This window comes from Ziziphus jujuba, chromosome 2 (assembly GCF_031755915.1).
Source record: "Ziziphus jujuba cultivar Dongzao chromosome 2, ASM3175591v1".
In the NCBI taxonomy this organism is placed as follows: Eukaryota; Viridiplantae; Streptophyta; class Magnoliopsida; order Rosales; family Rhamnaceae; genus Ziziphus; species Ziziphus jujuba.
The window spans coordinates 12,047,461-12,066,895 of NC_083380.1; positions in this window are offsets into that span (position 1 = coordinate 12,047,461).

Consider the following 19,435-nt stretch of genomic DNA (forward strand, 5'->3'; position numbering starts at 1 on the left):
TTTAGCACTAATACATATTTTTTATTATTTTAAGACTAAATATATTGATTGGATCTATTAAAACATTTTTAAATTTAATTTTTGAAATGATTTAATGATTGATGAGCCAATTAAAAACATTTAAACATCCAACCACAAAAACAAATTCTTCAATTAATGCATGCCATCCCAATAAATGCTGCTCAACCAAATTTGACATAAATATTTGTAGTCATTCTTCAAACGTTATATTTTCAACTTTCGTACTCGATGAAATTATAATCCATCTGTTGAACAAATTATGGCAATAATTTTTGTCCACAAATAAAAAATCATAACAATAAAAACATCCTTTACATCCATTATACAGTCCACTTCTTTTGTCTCAGTTTAGACTTTCTTTCTAAGGAAAAAAAAAAAAAAGACAAGAAAGTAAAAGCTGTAACACAAAATACGCGTAAATTTTAATTTTATGTCCCTTTCTTCTTTCCTTAAGATTTAATGCAAATGATTTGAACAACAAACAAGTTAAATTAACAAATTTACTCATAATAAATTCTGAAATTTTTTTATTTTTATTCTTTTTATTTTATATAAATATGCAAAATATTGTACTTTTATAATTTGATTTTTCTTCCTTTCCTTTTCTATTCAAACTAGTCATATATGAAATTTTTCCTTCTTGTATCATGAATTTGGAATAAGAGAATATTGAAAACATCATTTATAAGCTTAGTATTTTTTGTTTTTTTTTTTTTTCTGGTCAACTCCTGGTATGTAAGCATGCGTACAAACATATTTTCATCAAAAAAAAAAAAAAAAAAGGTTATGTATATTGCTATTTCCAAAAACTGTTCAAACCGATAACTATCAATTAGGATAAGATTTGCCTCACGTCGTACTCGAGGCATTCCTCCATATCCCATTATGTGGCAAATTATGAGTTTTGTCATCAATGCAGTGAGACCGATAATTGATTTTACCTCTTTCAATAATTATTGTAAAGTTTTATGTAATGATATATAACACCCTTTTTTTTTTTCAATAAAGTATTTTTATATGAAAAGAATATTTAGATAGTATTTTTTTTAGGATAACATGTAAAATTTTCATTTGGATTAATTATTAAGGTATAAATAATAATGTTATAAGATGTTTTAGCTAAATGAAAGATATATATCTAGAAAAATCAAGTATTAAAACCCAAAAAATAGAATCAAGATAAAGCTCCACTGACCCAAAAAAATAAAAATAAATAAATACTATAATTAATGAGAAACTAGAAAAATTAAAAATTAAAAATTAAAAGAATTAATACCAAAAACTATAGTAAAAATAACTAAAATAACTATTAAGTAAGTTTTAAAAACCATAATAGTTGTAACTTAATTTTAAATACAAAATTATATTAGTATCTATTAATTAAATAAATACAGTTTTTTTAATAAAATTTAATTTATGATTTAGAAATATTGCAAAAAGATAATAATATATATAGAAAAGATAAAAATTTGATTGTGGGGCAATTATCTATATAAAGAGCTATTTTTTTTTTCCTTTTGAAAATTACAGCATATAATCTAAAAAGAAATTAAAAAGCTTGCCTTGGACCCCCTCCTCATAACGTGGCTCGGGCACTGATGGAAGAGGTTGTACGTCTAGCATCATTGAATAATTATTGGGTTTTCAAGCAAAGAAAACAATGATGATAAAAAAAAAAAAAGAAAAAAGAAAAAGAAAATCCTTGTACATATAATGAGATATTTTTCTACATTTAAAAAAAAAAATAAATAAATACTGATGGTCTTTTTTTTTCCATCATCATCGGGCTACATTAAACCCGAGATCTCTTACTTTGGAAAGGTAAGCCATTGCCACTAAGTTGTTGGCTTAGGGACGAGAACCTAAAAAGTTGTTTAAGCATTTAGAAGACCTTTTATGACTCTGAATTTTTTGAAGCAAAGTAGGAGTTTATTTCTGTTCGTCATTCAATGTCTTAATATTATGGGTTATATGAAGCTAAATAACAAAATATTTTGATAAGACTTGAAAAAATATTATTGAAAGAAATCCCACAACATTTTAATGGAAAAAAATCTTGATTAATTATAAGCATTAACTTACCACATGATAAGATAAGGAAGCAGGTCTTCACACCAATGTGGAGGTTAGGATTTCCCATTAATTAATAATAAATGTTATTCGGATTTAGTTAGTTGGCACTACCAATAAAAAGTTCATGCAAAAACACACAATATATTAAAACATAGAAAGAATTTTTTTTTCTTCTTAAAAAAGAAAAATATTGAACACTAGAATTAAGTCTAGCATGCACTATTGTTTGATATTTTTGCTAACACCAAACAATTAGACTGTTTCTCTAATGAATTTTCCATTAATTAATAATCCATGCTATTTTGTTTTAGTTAGTTGGCACTACCAATAAATAAAAGATTCATGAAAAAAAAAAACACAATATATTAAAACGTTGAGAGAATTTTTTTTCTTTTCAAAAAAGAAAAATATTGAAAACTAGAATTAAGTCTGGCATGCACTATTGTTTGGTATTGTGTTTGAGCGTGCCGCTTCAATTTGAATTAGAGAAAGAAAAAAGAAATATAGTAGTAAAAGTAATAAAAATTGTGTAAAAAATAAATCCAATAAAATCAGAAGATTATATTAATTTGTAGAAAACAAAAAATTAATGGTTCTTTTCTTACCTTTTTTTTTTTTTTTTTATAAATCTGATTAACTAAAAAGAGATATAATAAATTGAAAAATAAAAATGACAATTTAGAGACTAAGAGAGCCAATAAACTTTTGCTTAACTAATATAACAGACATTTTAATATATTACAATGAAACCAAACAATTCAATCCAATGCTTTCAGAGAAATAATCTAGTATGGTGTATCCTATTTAAAATTTGTAACTTAACCAATTAAAATTATACATATAATAAAATTCTAATATATTACATAGATATTAGATTTGATTGATTTAGAATGATTATTTCTAAATACCAAAACCAATAACTGATCCCATGGCCTTCAAAATTTTCAATCAAATCTTGTTAGATTGACGAATAAAATTAGGTTGGATTGGATTGAATAATTTGGTTCGATTGATCAATTAAATTATCGAATATCCCTAATTTTTAAGGCAATGAAAACTCTGTTCGTAGCCAGGTTTTAAATAATACAAGAAACACTAACGAATTTGGGAAAAAATAATAATAATAATAAAGATTTCAAAGCTATAATTTTAAATATAGAGGACTATTATTCTAAATAACCAAAACAAAGGCTATAATTATAAAGATATAACAAAATATCATGGTAATAGACAAAAAATCTAAACTAATTTCGAAAACAACATAAACACACAATTTTCCAAATTTTTTTTTTAATACAGCACCGTTTTTTTTTTGGTGGGGGAGGGGATGTAAAATTATTTTCAATAGAGGAAAAAAAAATTTCTATTATATATTTGAAATCTTTCCTTTTGTCTACAAATGCAAATACGTGATATTCTGTATTGTAAAATAACCCCTTTTAATTAAAAAAAAATTAAGGAATTATTTGATCATATTATTTAAACGATCATTGAAAATATCAAATTTTGATAAGAACGTAGGAAATGGAAGTTGCCAAAATGGAATGGTACGTATATAAGTACGGTTATCATGTTCACATTTTATTTTGGGTGGGGGGGTCAAAGGACCTAATGTCCACATTTTTAAAAAGCTTGAATTTTATTTTTATTTTTAACAAAAACAATAATAAAAAATAGAAAAAAGAAAAAAAAATAAAAGTTTTGTTTGGAAAAGTCAAAGTCAATACAGCCTCCAGGATCATCGCCGTTTACCGATGGAGAACGTGTAAATAAAGCTAAGGAAGACACGGGTGCATTTATATGCTTTTATTTATTTATTATTATTATTATTATTATTTTGGTCAAATCCACCTCATTTCTGAAAATAGCAACAAATATTCATATTGGAGGAGTTGAAATTTCATTTTATTTTTCTGAAAATGGAGGAGTAGGAATCAATAATAACTAAACTCCATCGATCAAAATGACTTGTGTTTCACATGATGTCTCGCTTCGTCTTTTATTTGAAACATAGCTCTGCCAATTTATCATAGCTTTAATAGCTTATTATATCTCTAGCCCCACCAAAATAAAAATTAAAAAAAAATTATTTTTTTATAGCCTCAAAATTTTATCAACCAAACTGAAATTTGTTATTATTATCATTTTTCTTTCTTTAAAGGAAATTCTGCAACAAAGATACATCTCAATGACTTTGAATTTTGGATGAGTTCAAGTCACAAATATCTAACCTTTTATTTATTTATTATTATTATTATTTTTTTTGAAATAACAAACATGTAACCTTGATATGTCTTTTTTTTTTTTTTTTTTTTGGGGGAATATTATCATTGATTGATTAATTAGAAATTACAAGGCAGCTAACCTACTATTCTAAAAGACTACTTCTTGCAACAAGGCATGTTGCATTCACTTTGTGTATCCCAATGACCATCCTGCAGCTATGGTGTGCTGTGATGATGGTCAATCTTTGAGGAAATCTTAAGAGTGAAATATGGACTAAACTGCGGCAAATAAAAAGGTATGGTGGTCGGTTGTTAAAAGAGATGCTCAAAAAAAAAAAAAAAAAAAAAAAATCTTTAATTTCTTTATTGTCAAACTTTTCCCAAAATTTCATTTTTTTTTTTATATATATGCATAATGATGACTATATGCTATTAAAAGTTATACAATGTGAAAATTGTTTACATATATATATATATATATATATTTGGTGAATAAATTGTTTACATATATATAATATAATGAATCGTTGGAAAAAAAAAAATTAGAATCCATTAATTAAAAAATTAAAATATCAAAAATAACTTTAAATATATATATATATATATATATATATATATTTATGAAGTACAAAAAGTAAATGCCATTAAAAAACCATTCCCAAATACATTTTTAATACTTGTTACGTTAATAATTTCAATATAATGTGGGAAATACATTGTTCCCAACCAATCAAAATCTTATGCATATAATATATATTAATTGTAGTAAAAACATATTTAATTTTCTGAAAACTCTTTTAACCGATACTGAAAGATATAGATGGTAAATGCTAACTATCGATATTTGTCCAGCTAAATTTTTAGTTTTAAATATCTGATAATGTCGTTAATTAATAGAAAGCGGCAGATTGGCATATCTTCCAAAATAAAGTACACAGAATATGGCTTTCAAAAATATAAATTCTCTTGGTAAAAGTGCAATTTTTTGCTTTGAATGTTTGTTAAATTACATCTAATCCACTTATTAAAAAAAAAAATCTTATATTATTGTTTTTATAATTAATAATTAATACAATTATAATTTCTTTTTTGTTTTTTGTAATAATTATTTTCTATAACAACATAGAAATAATAATACATTGTATTTCTATATTAAATTTATATGTTGGTATTAAACATAATATATTAAATATAGAATTAAACATATATTAAATGCATAATAATTATAGCAGAGAAAATATATTTCTTTTCTATATTTTTTATTATATTAGTATTAAATTAATATTAATTAGTAATTTCGACTCATTGACTCCCTTCTTCCACGATAAACTGTTGAAATGTTGGCAGCATTATTTTAACTTTAATTTTTTATTTTTGAGAAAATGAAATTTGTGTGATTGACAACGATAATGAGTTCCTAGACAATGACAATCGATTTGTTGTCGTTATGCCTTTTGGGAAGCAAAGTTGATCAAAATGGAGTGATTATAATAGCAGTGACGTCATTTAGAAAAATGATTCAAGATTCTAGGGGCAATAATCAATCCTCTTTCCGGCTTCTGAGACTGGGTGCGGTGTATATATTTTATTCAAAAAAAAATAAATTATGTATATTTTCAAATTCATGCACCAAATGTCAATGATAACCATTTTTCAGTGAAATATGTCAATGAAAACTTCAGTAAAAACAAACCGGCCAAAAAACAAAAACAAAAAAAAAAAAAAAAAAAACAAAAAAAAAAAACAGTTCACCCAAAAAATAAAAACCCTTCGAAAACAGAAAAAAAAAAAAAAAAAAGTAGTAGTCAAACCGAATTGCGTGTATACTATTACTGCATTAGTATAGCTTATGAAAATAGAATTTTAGTTTGTAAAGTTTTATATAATAGATTTTTTTGAAAAAATTTTTTTATTAAAAAACTAATAAGTATTTTGTTGTAAATAAAAAAACTGCATTAAATGTTTATTAAATTGTATTAAATGCTTATTAAATTTCCATATAAAGTGAAAAAAATAAATTTTTTTAGAGAAGCTCAAAATGTGGAGTTCTCTAAAACAGTTTAAAAAAATTAATTTTTTAATCAATAAGCACTTATTGACTTTTACCAAACATCTTTATCTTTTGATGATAAAAAAGCTTTTAACCTTTAAGTAGAACTTTTAAGTGAAAAAAAAAAATCTTGTCAAACAAAGCCTAAATTTGTATCTTAAAATATTTGTAGAATTTCTAATGTTAAACATGAATTATTTTTAATTTGAATAAGATAAAAATTAATATTGTTTAAATTTAAATACTATAAATATACGGTTAATTTTAAAATTATAAAAATTATTTATGAAAATTAATTATATATATATATATAAATTAACATTTCAAAGAAAACTTTACTTTTGGTAAACTTAACAATATTTAAATGACCCTTCCTATAACTAAATATTTACCTCAACAATGTTTAAATTACATTAATTTGATATTCATTCTAAATATTATTATTAAGAAACAACTTATTTAAAATACTGTTCATATTAATTATATAGTATGTTTATTTTCATAATTTACATTTTCATTAGAAAAGCTCTTTGTTAAAAAAATTGATACATAGTGTCTAGATTATATATTTATTAAAACAAGACTAAAATCAAGAATATATAGTTTGGATATAATAAAAAAAAATTCTCTTATTCATAAAAATAACTTTTTAAGAACGTTGTGACGTATTTATACCAACTTATATAGTCCATTGAAACAATCGAACGTATTCCCAGATAATATTGGATAAAAGTGCTTAGGGTAAAAGAAGGTTGTATAATATATAGCATTTTTTTGCAATAAAGTTCCCTGAACTTATAAAGGATTTGTAAATTGCACTACATATTTAATATTCACCATCTGTGCCCTTTAAACTTGTAACTTTTTAATAGCAATGCCCCTCGAGCTTTCTATTCATATTTAGATGTTAAGCTCCATTAGATTAGGGTAATATCAAAATTTTATGGTCTTGGCACCAAAACAGAGGGTATAATTGAAAATGCAATTTTTTTGCACTATTTCAATGGGCATTACGACAAATATATTCAGAGTTCAACAGGTATTACTGCAAAACTAATTAAATTTTAGAGGGCAATACTGAAAAATTAATTAAAGTTTTTGCGTTGTATATATGTGTCATATTTATACCTTGTTTTACCTTTTTTAGCTCATATGTATGTAAATATATTACCAAAAACTATATAGACATATTAAATACCAAAAACACATTAGTGTAGAGTATATTGGTGGAGTTCAAGAGAAATGACATAATACCTTTAAAAATTTGCTCAAGTAAAACCAGTTTTTGAAGTCTGAATCTGTTCAAAATAAGTCTCTTAAAGAGGATGGTTCTATAGTGGTTAGTGTAAAGTCTTCCAAAAAAATGAAACTGAAGTGGTTGGTTTAGATAAAGCTAAATTAGTAAAAGTAATAAAAGTTCCTATGGTTAGGAAAGATGCAACTCGTTCTTTCGAAAATGATGAAAATGTTCTAGATGGGGATACTGGTGGCAACAAATCAATTTTTTCCAAGCAGAATATTGATTATTCAATAGAGCAGATAACTGTTTCTGTTAATCCCAATGAAAAGGTTAAAAATAGAAGTTGTTTGTAAAGACTAATTTTTGAAGCCTATATCCGTTCAAAACAAATCCCTCAAAGAGGATGGACCTAGAGTGATTAGTATTCAGTCTTTCAAAAAGGATGATGCTGAAGTGGTTGGTTAAAAAAATATAAATTAATAAAATCGATAAAAGTTCCTTCAATTGGGAAAATGCCACTTGTTCTTCCCAAATTGGTAAAAATGTTCTAGGTGGGGATACTGGTGGCAACAAAATGGTAAAAATGTTCTAGGTGGGGATACTGGTGGCAACAAATCTATTTCTTCTAGGCAGAATATTGGTTATCCAATAGAGTATATAATTGTTTCTAGTAATCCCAATAAAGAGGTAAAAAGTAAAAGTTATTTGATTCTAATTGTTTGCATTGCAATTTGAAGAATTTGAAGCAAAAGTCACATTTATTGCGTTTATAAGTAAATGAAGCATAATGTCACATGAAACAAAATGTTTTTATTTCTACGGTAAGGCCCTTAATTTTGCACTAATATCCCCTAAAATTTAATTAGTTTTGTAGTAATACGTTTTGAAATTTTAATTTTTTGCAGTAACATTTCTTGAAATAGTTTAACAAATTGACATTTTCAATTGTAGCCTTTGTATTAGTGGCAGGGCACATAAAATTTCTATATTATTCTTGATCTAACGGAGTTTAATGCTTAAATATGAATAGAATCAAACTCATGTGCATTGCTAACAAAAATTTATAAATTCAGGGATATAGATGATGAATGTCAAATATGAGATATAATTTACAAAACTCCTTACAAATTAAAGAGCATTGTTGCCAAAAAAAAAAAAAAAAAAACCATAATATTTACATGTGGAACAAAATACCAATATTATTCAGAAAAAGAAAAATAAACTGATTAGAGTCAAGACAACTGTATAACGACGCAGCCTAGCTCACTTGGTTGAGCGTTGCTACCCAAACCTACACGTGCTGCGTTTGCGTCATGGGGTGGGGTGGGCATAGGGTATAGCAAAAAAAAAAAAAAAACAAAAACAAAAACAAAAACAAAAAACAAAAAAGGTTAAGACAACTGTATGGTCGAAAAAAATAATAATAATAATAAATAAAAATAAAAAAAGTGAAGACAACTGTTTTTTTTTTTTTTTTTTTTTTTTTTTTCGAGTTCGTGAAGACAACTGTTAAAGGCAAGTATTTCAAATTGAGTGATGGTTTACAAATAAGATTTGTCTGTTTTCAAACATAAGCAAACTCGCGACACTTGTCTGTCAAACCGTAGCCAGTTTTCAAATAATAGAAAAACCAGAGCAACTAATATCCGATTTTCTATTTTTAATTTGTACTCATTTAAATTCTAAGCAAATTAAAGAAAAAAAAAATCTATTCAAAATTGATACAGTATATTTCAAATATTTGAAATGAAATTAACTTGTTTAATTTATTTGTAGAAAAGAAAGCAATCAAATCTCGTATATTGGTCAGCAATAGAATTAATTAATTCAAGTCATAATCTTCCTAAAAATAATCATTGAAGGTATATAATGGGATATTTCAAAAAGAAAAAAAAAAAAAAGGAATGCATATTGGGAGGCATATATCTATATATATAACTAAAAATTAAAGGGCTACTTATTGATTAAAAATTAAAGGGCTATTTATTGCACCCAAATTTTAAAAATTTTCACATTACATCCTAAATTATTAGTTTTCAATCACTTTGCCACAACTGTTAATATGGTCCAAAATATGGATGGAACATGCCCCATCATTCAATGAATTGTTAACACATTTTTTTTTGCTTTTTTTTTTCTTTTCTTTTTTTATTTGGTAAATTTGAAAGCATGTTACTTGTTTCATCTATATTTTAAATGGTATTAACAGTTGTAAAAGTGACAAAAAAATAAATATAAAAAATCGATAATTTACTGTACAATATGAGAGTTTTTAAAGTTTGGAAAGCAGGGTGAACTGTGAAGAACAAATGCATATTTTAGGGCTGCAAAGTGTAATTTAATCCAAAATTGAAAATCTATTAATTTGGAGAAATGACAATGCTTAACAATGATAATGATACCATGCTTCTAAAATAATTTATAAAATAATTCTCCCAAAATAAAATCTATATATTATGTTGTTTTTCTGGGAAACTGGTAAGAATGCGAAAGATAAGAAAGGGTAGCTACGCAGTTAATAAATGAAAGAGACTACTTATATATCCAAAAAAAAAAAAAAAAAAAGGAAAATACATGAAAGCAACTACTTATAGATCAAAATTTCAACTTTCATGATTTTCTAGAGACTCGATATTTGAAAAATGGCACAAATATTCATATATATATATATATATATATGAATGAGACACGTTTTTGAATGTTCTGCATTTATAATGATATTTGATTTTCATTAATACCCTAACCCTAAGGATGGGTGGTTTCTATTTTGAGCGCAGTGGTCTTGGGTGAAGAAGCTATTTGGTTAGGGTCATAGTCTCTTGATATGAACTTATAGTCAATATAGAACCATAAATATTTATCTGCTATCAAAGAATATTGTGTCTAAAAATTAATTAATAGATTAGGAAGATTTGTTTAGAATCAATAATTAAGCTACCTGTAATCCTCAAAACACAATTAGTTAAATTTGCTATTAAATCGCCGCTTTCAATGGAAATTTTTTTTCAAGTATAGTTAGGTCTTTGAACTTGAACAAGTATGACTTTAATTATTATTATTATTATTATTATTTTGTCAAATAAAGTATGACTTTAACTTAAAACGTGATCTTTAGGAGATGATAACAACAAAAATAAGAGTAAATAAACAGAAAAGATTTAGGGGCAAAAACTGTCACATGTTAAATTTGTGTCTAGTTGATTTCAGAATTGGAAAAACTCTAAAGGTCACCGATCCTAATTAATGAAAATTTATTGGTATATATGATGATTTTTGTTTGATTCAAAGAGGGCAGTTGCAGGGCATTGTTCTATTTTTCTTGGTTGTCATCAATTTCCAAATTTCCAAATAATTAATTAAAAAAGAAAACAGTTTTCTCTCAAATCTTGTGCCTCTACTCTACAAATTTACTTGATAGTAAAGAAAGTAATAAAACTTTTTTTTTTTAATAATTATCATTTGTTCTGTCTTAATTTTAACAGCAACTTTACTTGTTTTAGAGTACTAGTTCTTTGGTTTTTTTTGTTTTTGCCTAATAAAAATTTCCATTTTATTTTTTAGTTGACTTGGTTGGAATGGTTTGGTTTGTTTTCACTTTATTCATATTTTATACTTTGTTTTCTTCATTTTAACCATAGCAAGAATTGCTATTTTTGATAGGTTAGCTCCATATGTAAGCCATTTTTTTTAATCATTATAATAAATTTTTTTTATTGTAATATTTTAAATTTATGATCTTTCAGGAATAAATTTACGTTACTTATCTATTGAGCTAATCTTACTTGACAGTTCTATAAATAAACTTAGTGAACTTTTACCATTTATCAGAAAATTTCTAATTAAATTAAATTTGAAATTTTTATATGGCAAATGAAATAATTTTAATTTAAAATTCTAAAATGAAAAATATCAACTCTTATCACTTTTCATATAACAATTATAATCATTGATTTAATAAAATCAAGAATTCCACAATTGGAGAAAATTCCTATAAAGATAAATATACATGCAGAAGTCATCTTTTATTTTTACTTTTCCAATTAAATAGTTGGGTGCAGGTCCAGTCTTCTGGTAATAGATTCATCTGTATCAGTTCAAGTCAACACTCTAAAGTTCTAAAATCTCTGTCTTTTTACTTTTTTTTAATAATAAAAAACACATAGAAGACCAAACAGTAATTCAATCATTTAGAATACTCACTCAAAGATTAAAAATAAAACCTATAAGAAAAAATTGAAAACCAAACACCTAAATCTTACCGTACCAGCCAATCACTTAAATTAGCATCAAATGCACAAGAAAATGATTATATAAAAAGACCATAAGGAGAATAAAATACTTTTTTTTCTGTTTTTTTTTTTTAACCTCGTAAATGGATAAATGGCTGTCTATTCAATTTAATTAATTGTTGAAAAACACTGCCCATTTCTTAATGTTGACTATATTCTTTATGAAATTTGGCAGCATTAGGTTGGTGGACTTGTTGTCGTCAGTTGCAAATTGATTTCTGATTGGCCAAACAATCTTTATTTTATGTTTTCACAATGTGACCCAAAAACTATTTGGACTATGATTCAGACCTCTTAGTCTTATTAGACTTCTGTTTGAATAAGAATATCACTTCAGCCGTTACGCGTTCTTTTTTGGTATTTTGTGGCCCTTAAAGTCATGAAATCGTGGGCTTTCACATGTGGCGACTTCTACATTTTGTTGGTCCATTTCAATGTTTTTAAAACATTTTTCATTTATAAAAAAAACAAAAATATTTTTTTTTGGGCTAAAATATGTTTTTAAATCATTTAGAATATATAAATAATTACATTGTTGACAAATTTTTAATTTAGAAAAAAAAAAAGGAAAAAAAGTTAACATTTCAACATGGGATTTAGAGATGGGTATTTTCAGTAGTTTTACCTGATTAAGTCTATCAATACAAAAATAAAATTTTATTAATTTAGAGAATTGACAATACTCTAGTCTTATTTTGCATAGTTTTTGCTTTTGTTTTGGCTTTTTCTTCTCCTTCTCTAGAAATACTTCTTGAGAAAACTACTTTCATTTAGATTTGCTTAGAAGTGTTTCTAGATACCTGAAACATTTTTTGAAAATTATTGAAATACTTTTTTAAAATTTATATCAAACATGATTTATATTACTGTATCTTCTATTGTAATTTAGATAATTATTCTTCCAAAATTAAATCTATGTATATTATATATTGTTTTTCTTGGAAATATATTGTTTTTTCTTGGAAACAGGTGAGGGATGGAAACATACGTAGAGGGGTAGCTAGGGAGTTAATAAATGGAAGCAACTACTAATAGATCAAATTTTCAACATGCATGGTTTTCTAGTTAAAAAGACTTGATATTTGAAAAATGGCACAAATATAATAATACATGAGACACGTTTTTGAATATTCTGGATTAATAAAAATATTAAATTTGCAAAATACCCTGAGCAATAAAATCTTTTTTTTTTTTTTTTAGGAGTTTTCATTTAGAGCATAGTGGTTTTGGGTGAAGAAGATATTTTTTAAGCTAACCCTAGCTAGGGTTCAAGAAGTTTCAAAGAATATTTCAAGTAATCAGATATTAATATGTTCTCAAATAGATTTAATTATGTGCAATTTTGCATGCATCAAGGGTCAAACACTCACAGTCTCCTGATTTGAATTTATAGTCAACATAGATACATAAGTATATACATCTATCTGGTATCAAAGAATATTTCGTCAGAAAATTAATTATAAGATAAGGAAGATTTATTTAGAATCAATAATATTTAGCTAGCTGTAATCCTTAAGTGGAGAATACTACTTGAAAACCCAATTATTTAAATATGATAATTATATCAATTTTAACAGAAGAGTTTTGCAATTTTAGGTAGGTTTTTGAACAAGTTTATGAATTTAACTTAAAACGTGATATTAAGGAGATGATATAGATATATATATATATATAATAAAATTAAATAAATAAATAAAAGAGGAGTTCAAAACCTCTTTTTAGGGGCAAATACCATGTTATGTTTTATTCTGACTGGGATTAATTATATTTCTGTCTAGTTGCTTTCAGAATTGGAAAAACTCTAAAAGTCTTCAATCCTAATTAATGATAATTTATTGGTATATAATATATATGATGATTTCTGTTTGATTCAAAGAGGCTAGTTGCAAGCCATTGTTCTACTTTCTTACTTGCAATCAATTTGCTCACAAGAGATCTTATTCACATTGAATATATGCAGAAATTAAAAAAATTAGTTTTCTCTCAAATCTGCTATTTCATGTTTAATTTTACTTGTTACTAATAAAGTAAACTTGGTTTTTTTATTATTAGTTTTTCCTTAATATATAACAACAATACTTTTTTTTTTTTTTGGAGTCCTAATTCTTTCTTGTTCTTGTTTTCTCAAATAAAAATTTCCTTTTTTTTTATTTTTTTTTTTTAAATTGAGTTGGTTTGGAATGGGCTTGGTTTATTTCCATTTCATTCATATTTTATACTGTGTTAAAAAAGTATGGTCAGGATTCACCATTTTTATACTTCATTTCCTTCATTTTAATCATAGTGAGGATTGACTACAAAATTTGAAAGTATAGAACTATTTGGGTAGGTTAGTTCCATACATAAGCATACTGAACTATATTCAAGGAAAAAAAGAAAAAAAAAGAAAAAAAAAGCATAATGAAGTATATATATACATATATAAATACATAATCTCATTTTCTTGTGCAATGAAATCCAGGATATGCTAGGGGATCATGACCCTTTGTAAAATCAAAATGTCTCAAGATGCTGTATCACCTGACATATCATGGGATAATTCGTTGCTCAATAAATATTTTCCTATAAATACAAATAGAAGTCATCTTTTAATTTACTTTTATAATTAAATAACTGGATTTTATTGGAAGGTGCAGATAATTTCCTGTTTCTTAACACCTCTTCCCATCTTCCTCTTGTTGAAGATTCATTTGTATGATTACAAATCAACACTCAATAACTTTTAGAAAGGGCATATCATCTCACTTTAACAATAAAAAGGATATGGTTAGAAGACCTAAGTAATATACTTATTTAGAATACTCACTCGAAGATAAAATTAAAAAGTAAAGCCTTTAAGGGAAAAAAATGGAAATAAAAGACATAAATCTGATTTTGCAAAGAACCAGTTGGAAATTTTGGCAGCATAAAGAGGATAAAATAGCTGTTATCTTCAATTTAATCAATTGTTGAAAAACATTGCCCATTTGTCAACGTTGCTTTGTTCCTTGGGAAACTAATTTGGCTGCATTAGGTTGGTCGGCTTTTGTCTTTAGTTGCAAATTAATTCTGTTGAGCCATATAGACTCTCTTTTCATTATATGATCCAAAACTATTTAGGTTATGATCCATACCTCTCAATAGACTTCATTTTGAGAAAGAAAAGTACTACAACCAAATGTAGTACTTGTCAGCGTTGGGAAACTAATTCGGCTGCATTAGGCTGGTGGACTTTTGTCTTTAGTTGCAAATTACTTGCCGTTGGGCCATATAGACTGTCTTTTCATTATGTGATCCAAAACTATTTAGGTTATGATCCAGACCTCTCAATGGACTTCAGTTTGAGAAAGAAAAGTACTACAAGCAAATGCGCCTCTCTTTGGTATTTTCTGGCCCTAAAGTCATGAAGATATGGGCTTTCACATTTGATGGATTTATTCATTTTATGGGTCAGTTTCAATGTTTTTAAAACATTTCGAATATATAGTAAATCACATTGTTGACAAATTTTCAATCGAGACAAAACAGAAAATAGAAAAAAATTCCTTTTGTGCTCATTCCATGGTTTCGTAAATCTAATCAACAAGAGAAGGGGAAAAAAGCCAACAAACAAACAAAACAAGAAATAAGAAACAATTAAAAACAAGAAAATAAACAACTCAAGAAGGAAAACTCAATCTGAAAAGGTTTTGTACCTCTTCTATTTTCTTCTTTGTTATAATTTCACATTAAATAAATTTGGTTTTATCTTCTTCAAAATTGAAATAATTAGCTAAAAAAAACATAGAGAAAAAATAAATAAAGAAGAATTGGGCTTGTTTGTCCATGTACACTAAAAAGAAACAAATTATCAAATAATAAAATCAGTTTAACTCGGTTAGTAAGTCATTCATATTTATATTCAGTGTTCTAAAAGAAGAAAAAAAGCACCGTCTAAGCACGCCTAGGCGTGATACTTTTAAATAACGCCTCACATAATAGCAAAGCTTATAAAAAAACGATCAACGCTGTGTTGACTGCTTAATGCTCACCTATATGCTAAAAGACATGAGCCTTTTTGTTCAAAGTTTTTTTTTTTTTTTTCTAAAATTATTTTTTAAAAAATATTAAAAAAAAATTCATAAGAAATTAAAAAATACAAATAAAAAAATAAAAAATATTATTAAAAAATTGAAACTTTTTTAAGATTAAGTTTTTTTTTTTTTAAAACAAAAAAATGAAAATATAACGTATAAGGATTAAGGAATTAGAGAGAAAATTTAAGAAAAAAAAAGAAATAAAATAAAAAAATACTCAAGTTGAAATTAGGGAGCCCAAAGAAAATGATTTTATAACAGATGACAAGAAAAATGAATTGGATGAAGATGTAGATATTGTATTGGAGTTCGATAAAGAATTAAACAAGAGTTAGATAATAATAATAGCTAAACTATGTATTAATTTAGGAATTATTAGGTACTTGTAGATTTGTAATATATATGTTTTAAAACTAATTTGTTATTAGAAATTTGAAAAATATGAATTTTCATAAATCTATTATGATCAATTATATATTAATTCATGTTTATTGCACATACAAAGGTAATATAGACTTATATATATTTTGACATTTAAAATATGTATTATTTTGTTTATTTAATAACCTTATAATAATCAAAATAATAATATAATTGTAAAACGGTTTTTTATGCCTAAGCTTTGCTTAGGCACAGTTAGGCTCTTAAAGTTTAAGGATTGACATTGTTCCCTTGCGACGCCTTACGTATTTTAGAACACTGCTTATAATTAAGAGATTGTGGGTTTAAAATATAAGAATAAGGATGAAAAAAATACTATTGTAAATAATACAAAAAATAAATTGTGAAATATCAATTTTTATTTCTTTACTATTATTATTATTATTTTACAAAACAATATAAACATTTTTTTTTTTTAGTTTTCTACTTTGAAAATAGTTTTTGAAAAAAAAAAAAAAAAGGCCACATGTCCAAACAGGCACAAGATAACCAAGATTTTCAACTTAACCTACTTTGGAAATAGAAAAATAAAACAACTATAAATTATTATTATTTTTATTTATTTTGAAGAAACGAGTAGTATATATAATTAAGCTATTGGTCTTTGAAAATTACAAAAGGTATAAAATTATTAATATATGTTTGGTCAAGATTTTTTTTTTTTTAATAAATATATGTTTGATCTGGATGAACCTTAACCAGATAGGAACCAAAAATCTTAATTATTGACTTTGACAAGAAAAAAAATGACATTGTTGTAGTAGACTTTGCCTCTTGTACAATATCCATCATGTCCTACGGACTCATAAGTTAGGAATCTCAGTGCTTGCTTCCTATGGTATACGCATGAGGTGAAATTTTCATATACTATTTGTGAAAGTGGGGAAAGTGAAATTAATGGATTTGATTAATTTTTTCAAATCTCCTATGTCATGTTTAATTTTACTATTACTAGTAAAGTAAATTTGGCTGTGGCTAGATCGCAGTCAAGTTTGCAAATGCTATATTTTTCTTTATCTTGATAATTAGAAAAAATAAATAAATAAAGTAAACTTTTTTTTTATTATTTTTTCCTTATTATATAACAACTATACTTTTTTTTTTTTTTTTGGGAGTCCTAGTTCTTTCTTGTTTTTGTTTTCTCAAATAAAAATTTCCATTTTTTTTTTTTAATTGAGTTGGTTTGGAATGGGCTTGGTTTATTTCCATTTCATTCATATTTTATACTATGTTAAAAAGTATGGTCAGGATTGACCATTTTTATACTTCATTTCCTTCATTTTAACCATAGCGAGGATTGCTTATAAAATTTGAAAGTATAGAGCTATTTGGGTAGGTTAGTTGCATACATAAGCATAATGAAGTATATATATACATATATAAATACATAATCTCATTTTCTTGTGCAATGAAATCCAGGATATGCTAGGGGATCATGTCCCCTGTTGTAAAATCAAAATGTCTCAAAATGCTGTATCACCTAGCATATCATGGAATAATTCGTTGCTCAATACATATTTTCCTATAAATATGAATAGAAGTCATCTTTTAGTTTACTTTTCTAATTAGATAACTGGATTTTATTGGAAGGTGCAGATAATTTCCTGTTAACACCTCTTCGCGTCTTCCTCTTGTTGAAAATTCATTTGTATGATTACAAATCAACACTCAATTAACTTTTAAAATCGAGATTTCATAGGTGCGATTTTATGAAGGGCATATCATCTCACTTTAACAATAAAAAGGACATAGTTAGAAGACCAAAGTAATATACTTATTTAGAATACTCACTCGAAGATAAAATTAAAAAGTAAAGCCTTTAAGGAAAAAAATTGGAAGTAAAAAATTATAAATCTGACTTTGCAAACAACCACTTGGAAAATTTGGCAGCATAAGGAGGATAACATTGCTGTTTCTTCAATTTAATCAATTGTGGAAAAACATTGTCCATTTGTCAATGTTGTTATGTTCCTTGGGAAACTAATTTGGCTGCATTAGGTTGGTGGAATTTTTCTTTTAGTTGCAAATTAATTTCTGTTGAGCCATACAGACTTTCTTTTCATTACGTGGTCCAAAACTATTTAGGTTATGATCCAGACCTCTCAGTAGACTTCACTTTGAGAAAAACGAGTGCTACAAGTAAATCTCTCTCTCTTTGATATTTTCTTGCCCAAAAGTCATGAAGATGTTGGCTTTCACATTTGATGGATTTATTCATTTTATGGGTCAGTTTCAATGTGTTTAAAACCAAATGTGCCCCACTTTGGTATTTTTGGCCCTAAAGTCATGAAGATATGGGCTTTCACATTTGATGGTGTTATTCATTTTATGGGTCAGTGTCAATGTGTTTAAAACCAAATGTGCCTCTCTTTGGTATGTTCTGGCCCTAAAGTCATGAAGATATGGGTCATTTTCAATGTTTTTAAAACATTTCGAATATATACTTAATCACATTGTTGACAAATTTTCAATCGAGACAAAACAGAAAATAGAAAAGAATTCCTTTTGTGCTCATTCCATGGTTTCATAAATCTAATCAATAAGAGAAAGGGAAAAAAACCAACAAACAAACAAAGCAAGAAACAAGAAAATAAACAACTCAAGAAGGAAAACTAATTTGAAAAGGTTTTGTAGCTCTTCTATTTTCTTCTTTGTTATAATTTCACATTAAATAAATTTGGTTTTATCTTTTTCAAAATTGATAAAACTAGCCAGAAAAAGAAACATAAAGAAAAGAAAAATAGAGAAGAATTGGGCTTGTTTGTCCATGTACACTAAAAAGAAACAAATTATTAAATAGTCAAATCAGATTAATTCAGTTGATAAGTTATTCATATTTATAATTAAAAAATTATAGATTTAAAATATAGAAATAAGATGAAAAAATACTATTGTAAATAATACAAAAATCAAATTATGAAATATCAATTTCTATATCTTTTATTATTATTATTATTATTATTAATTAATTAATTAATTTTTTTTTCAAAACAATATAAACATTTTTATTTTTTTTTTGTTTTCTACTTTGAAATTTTTTT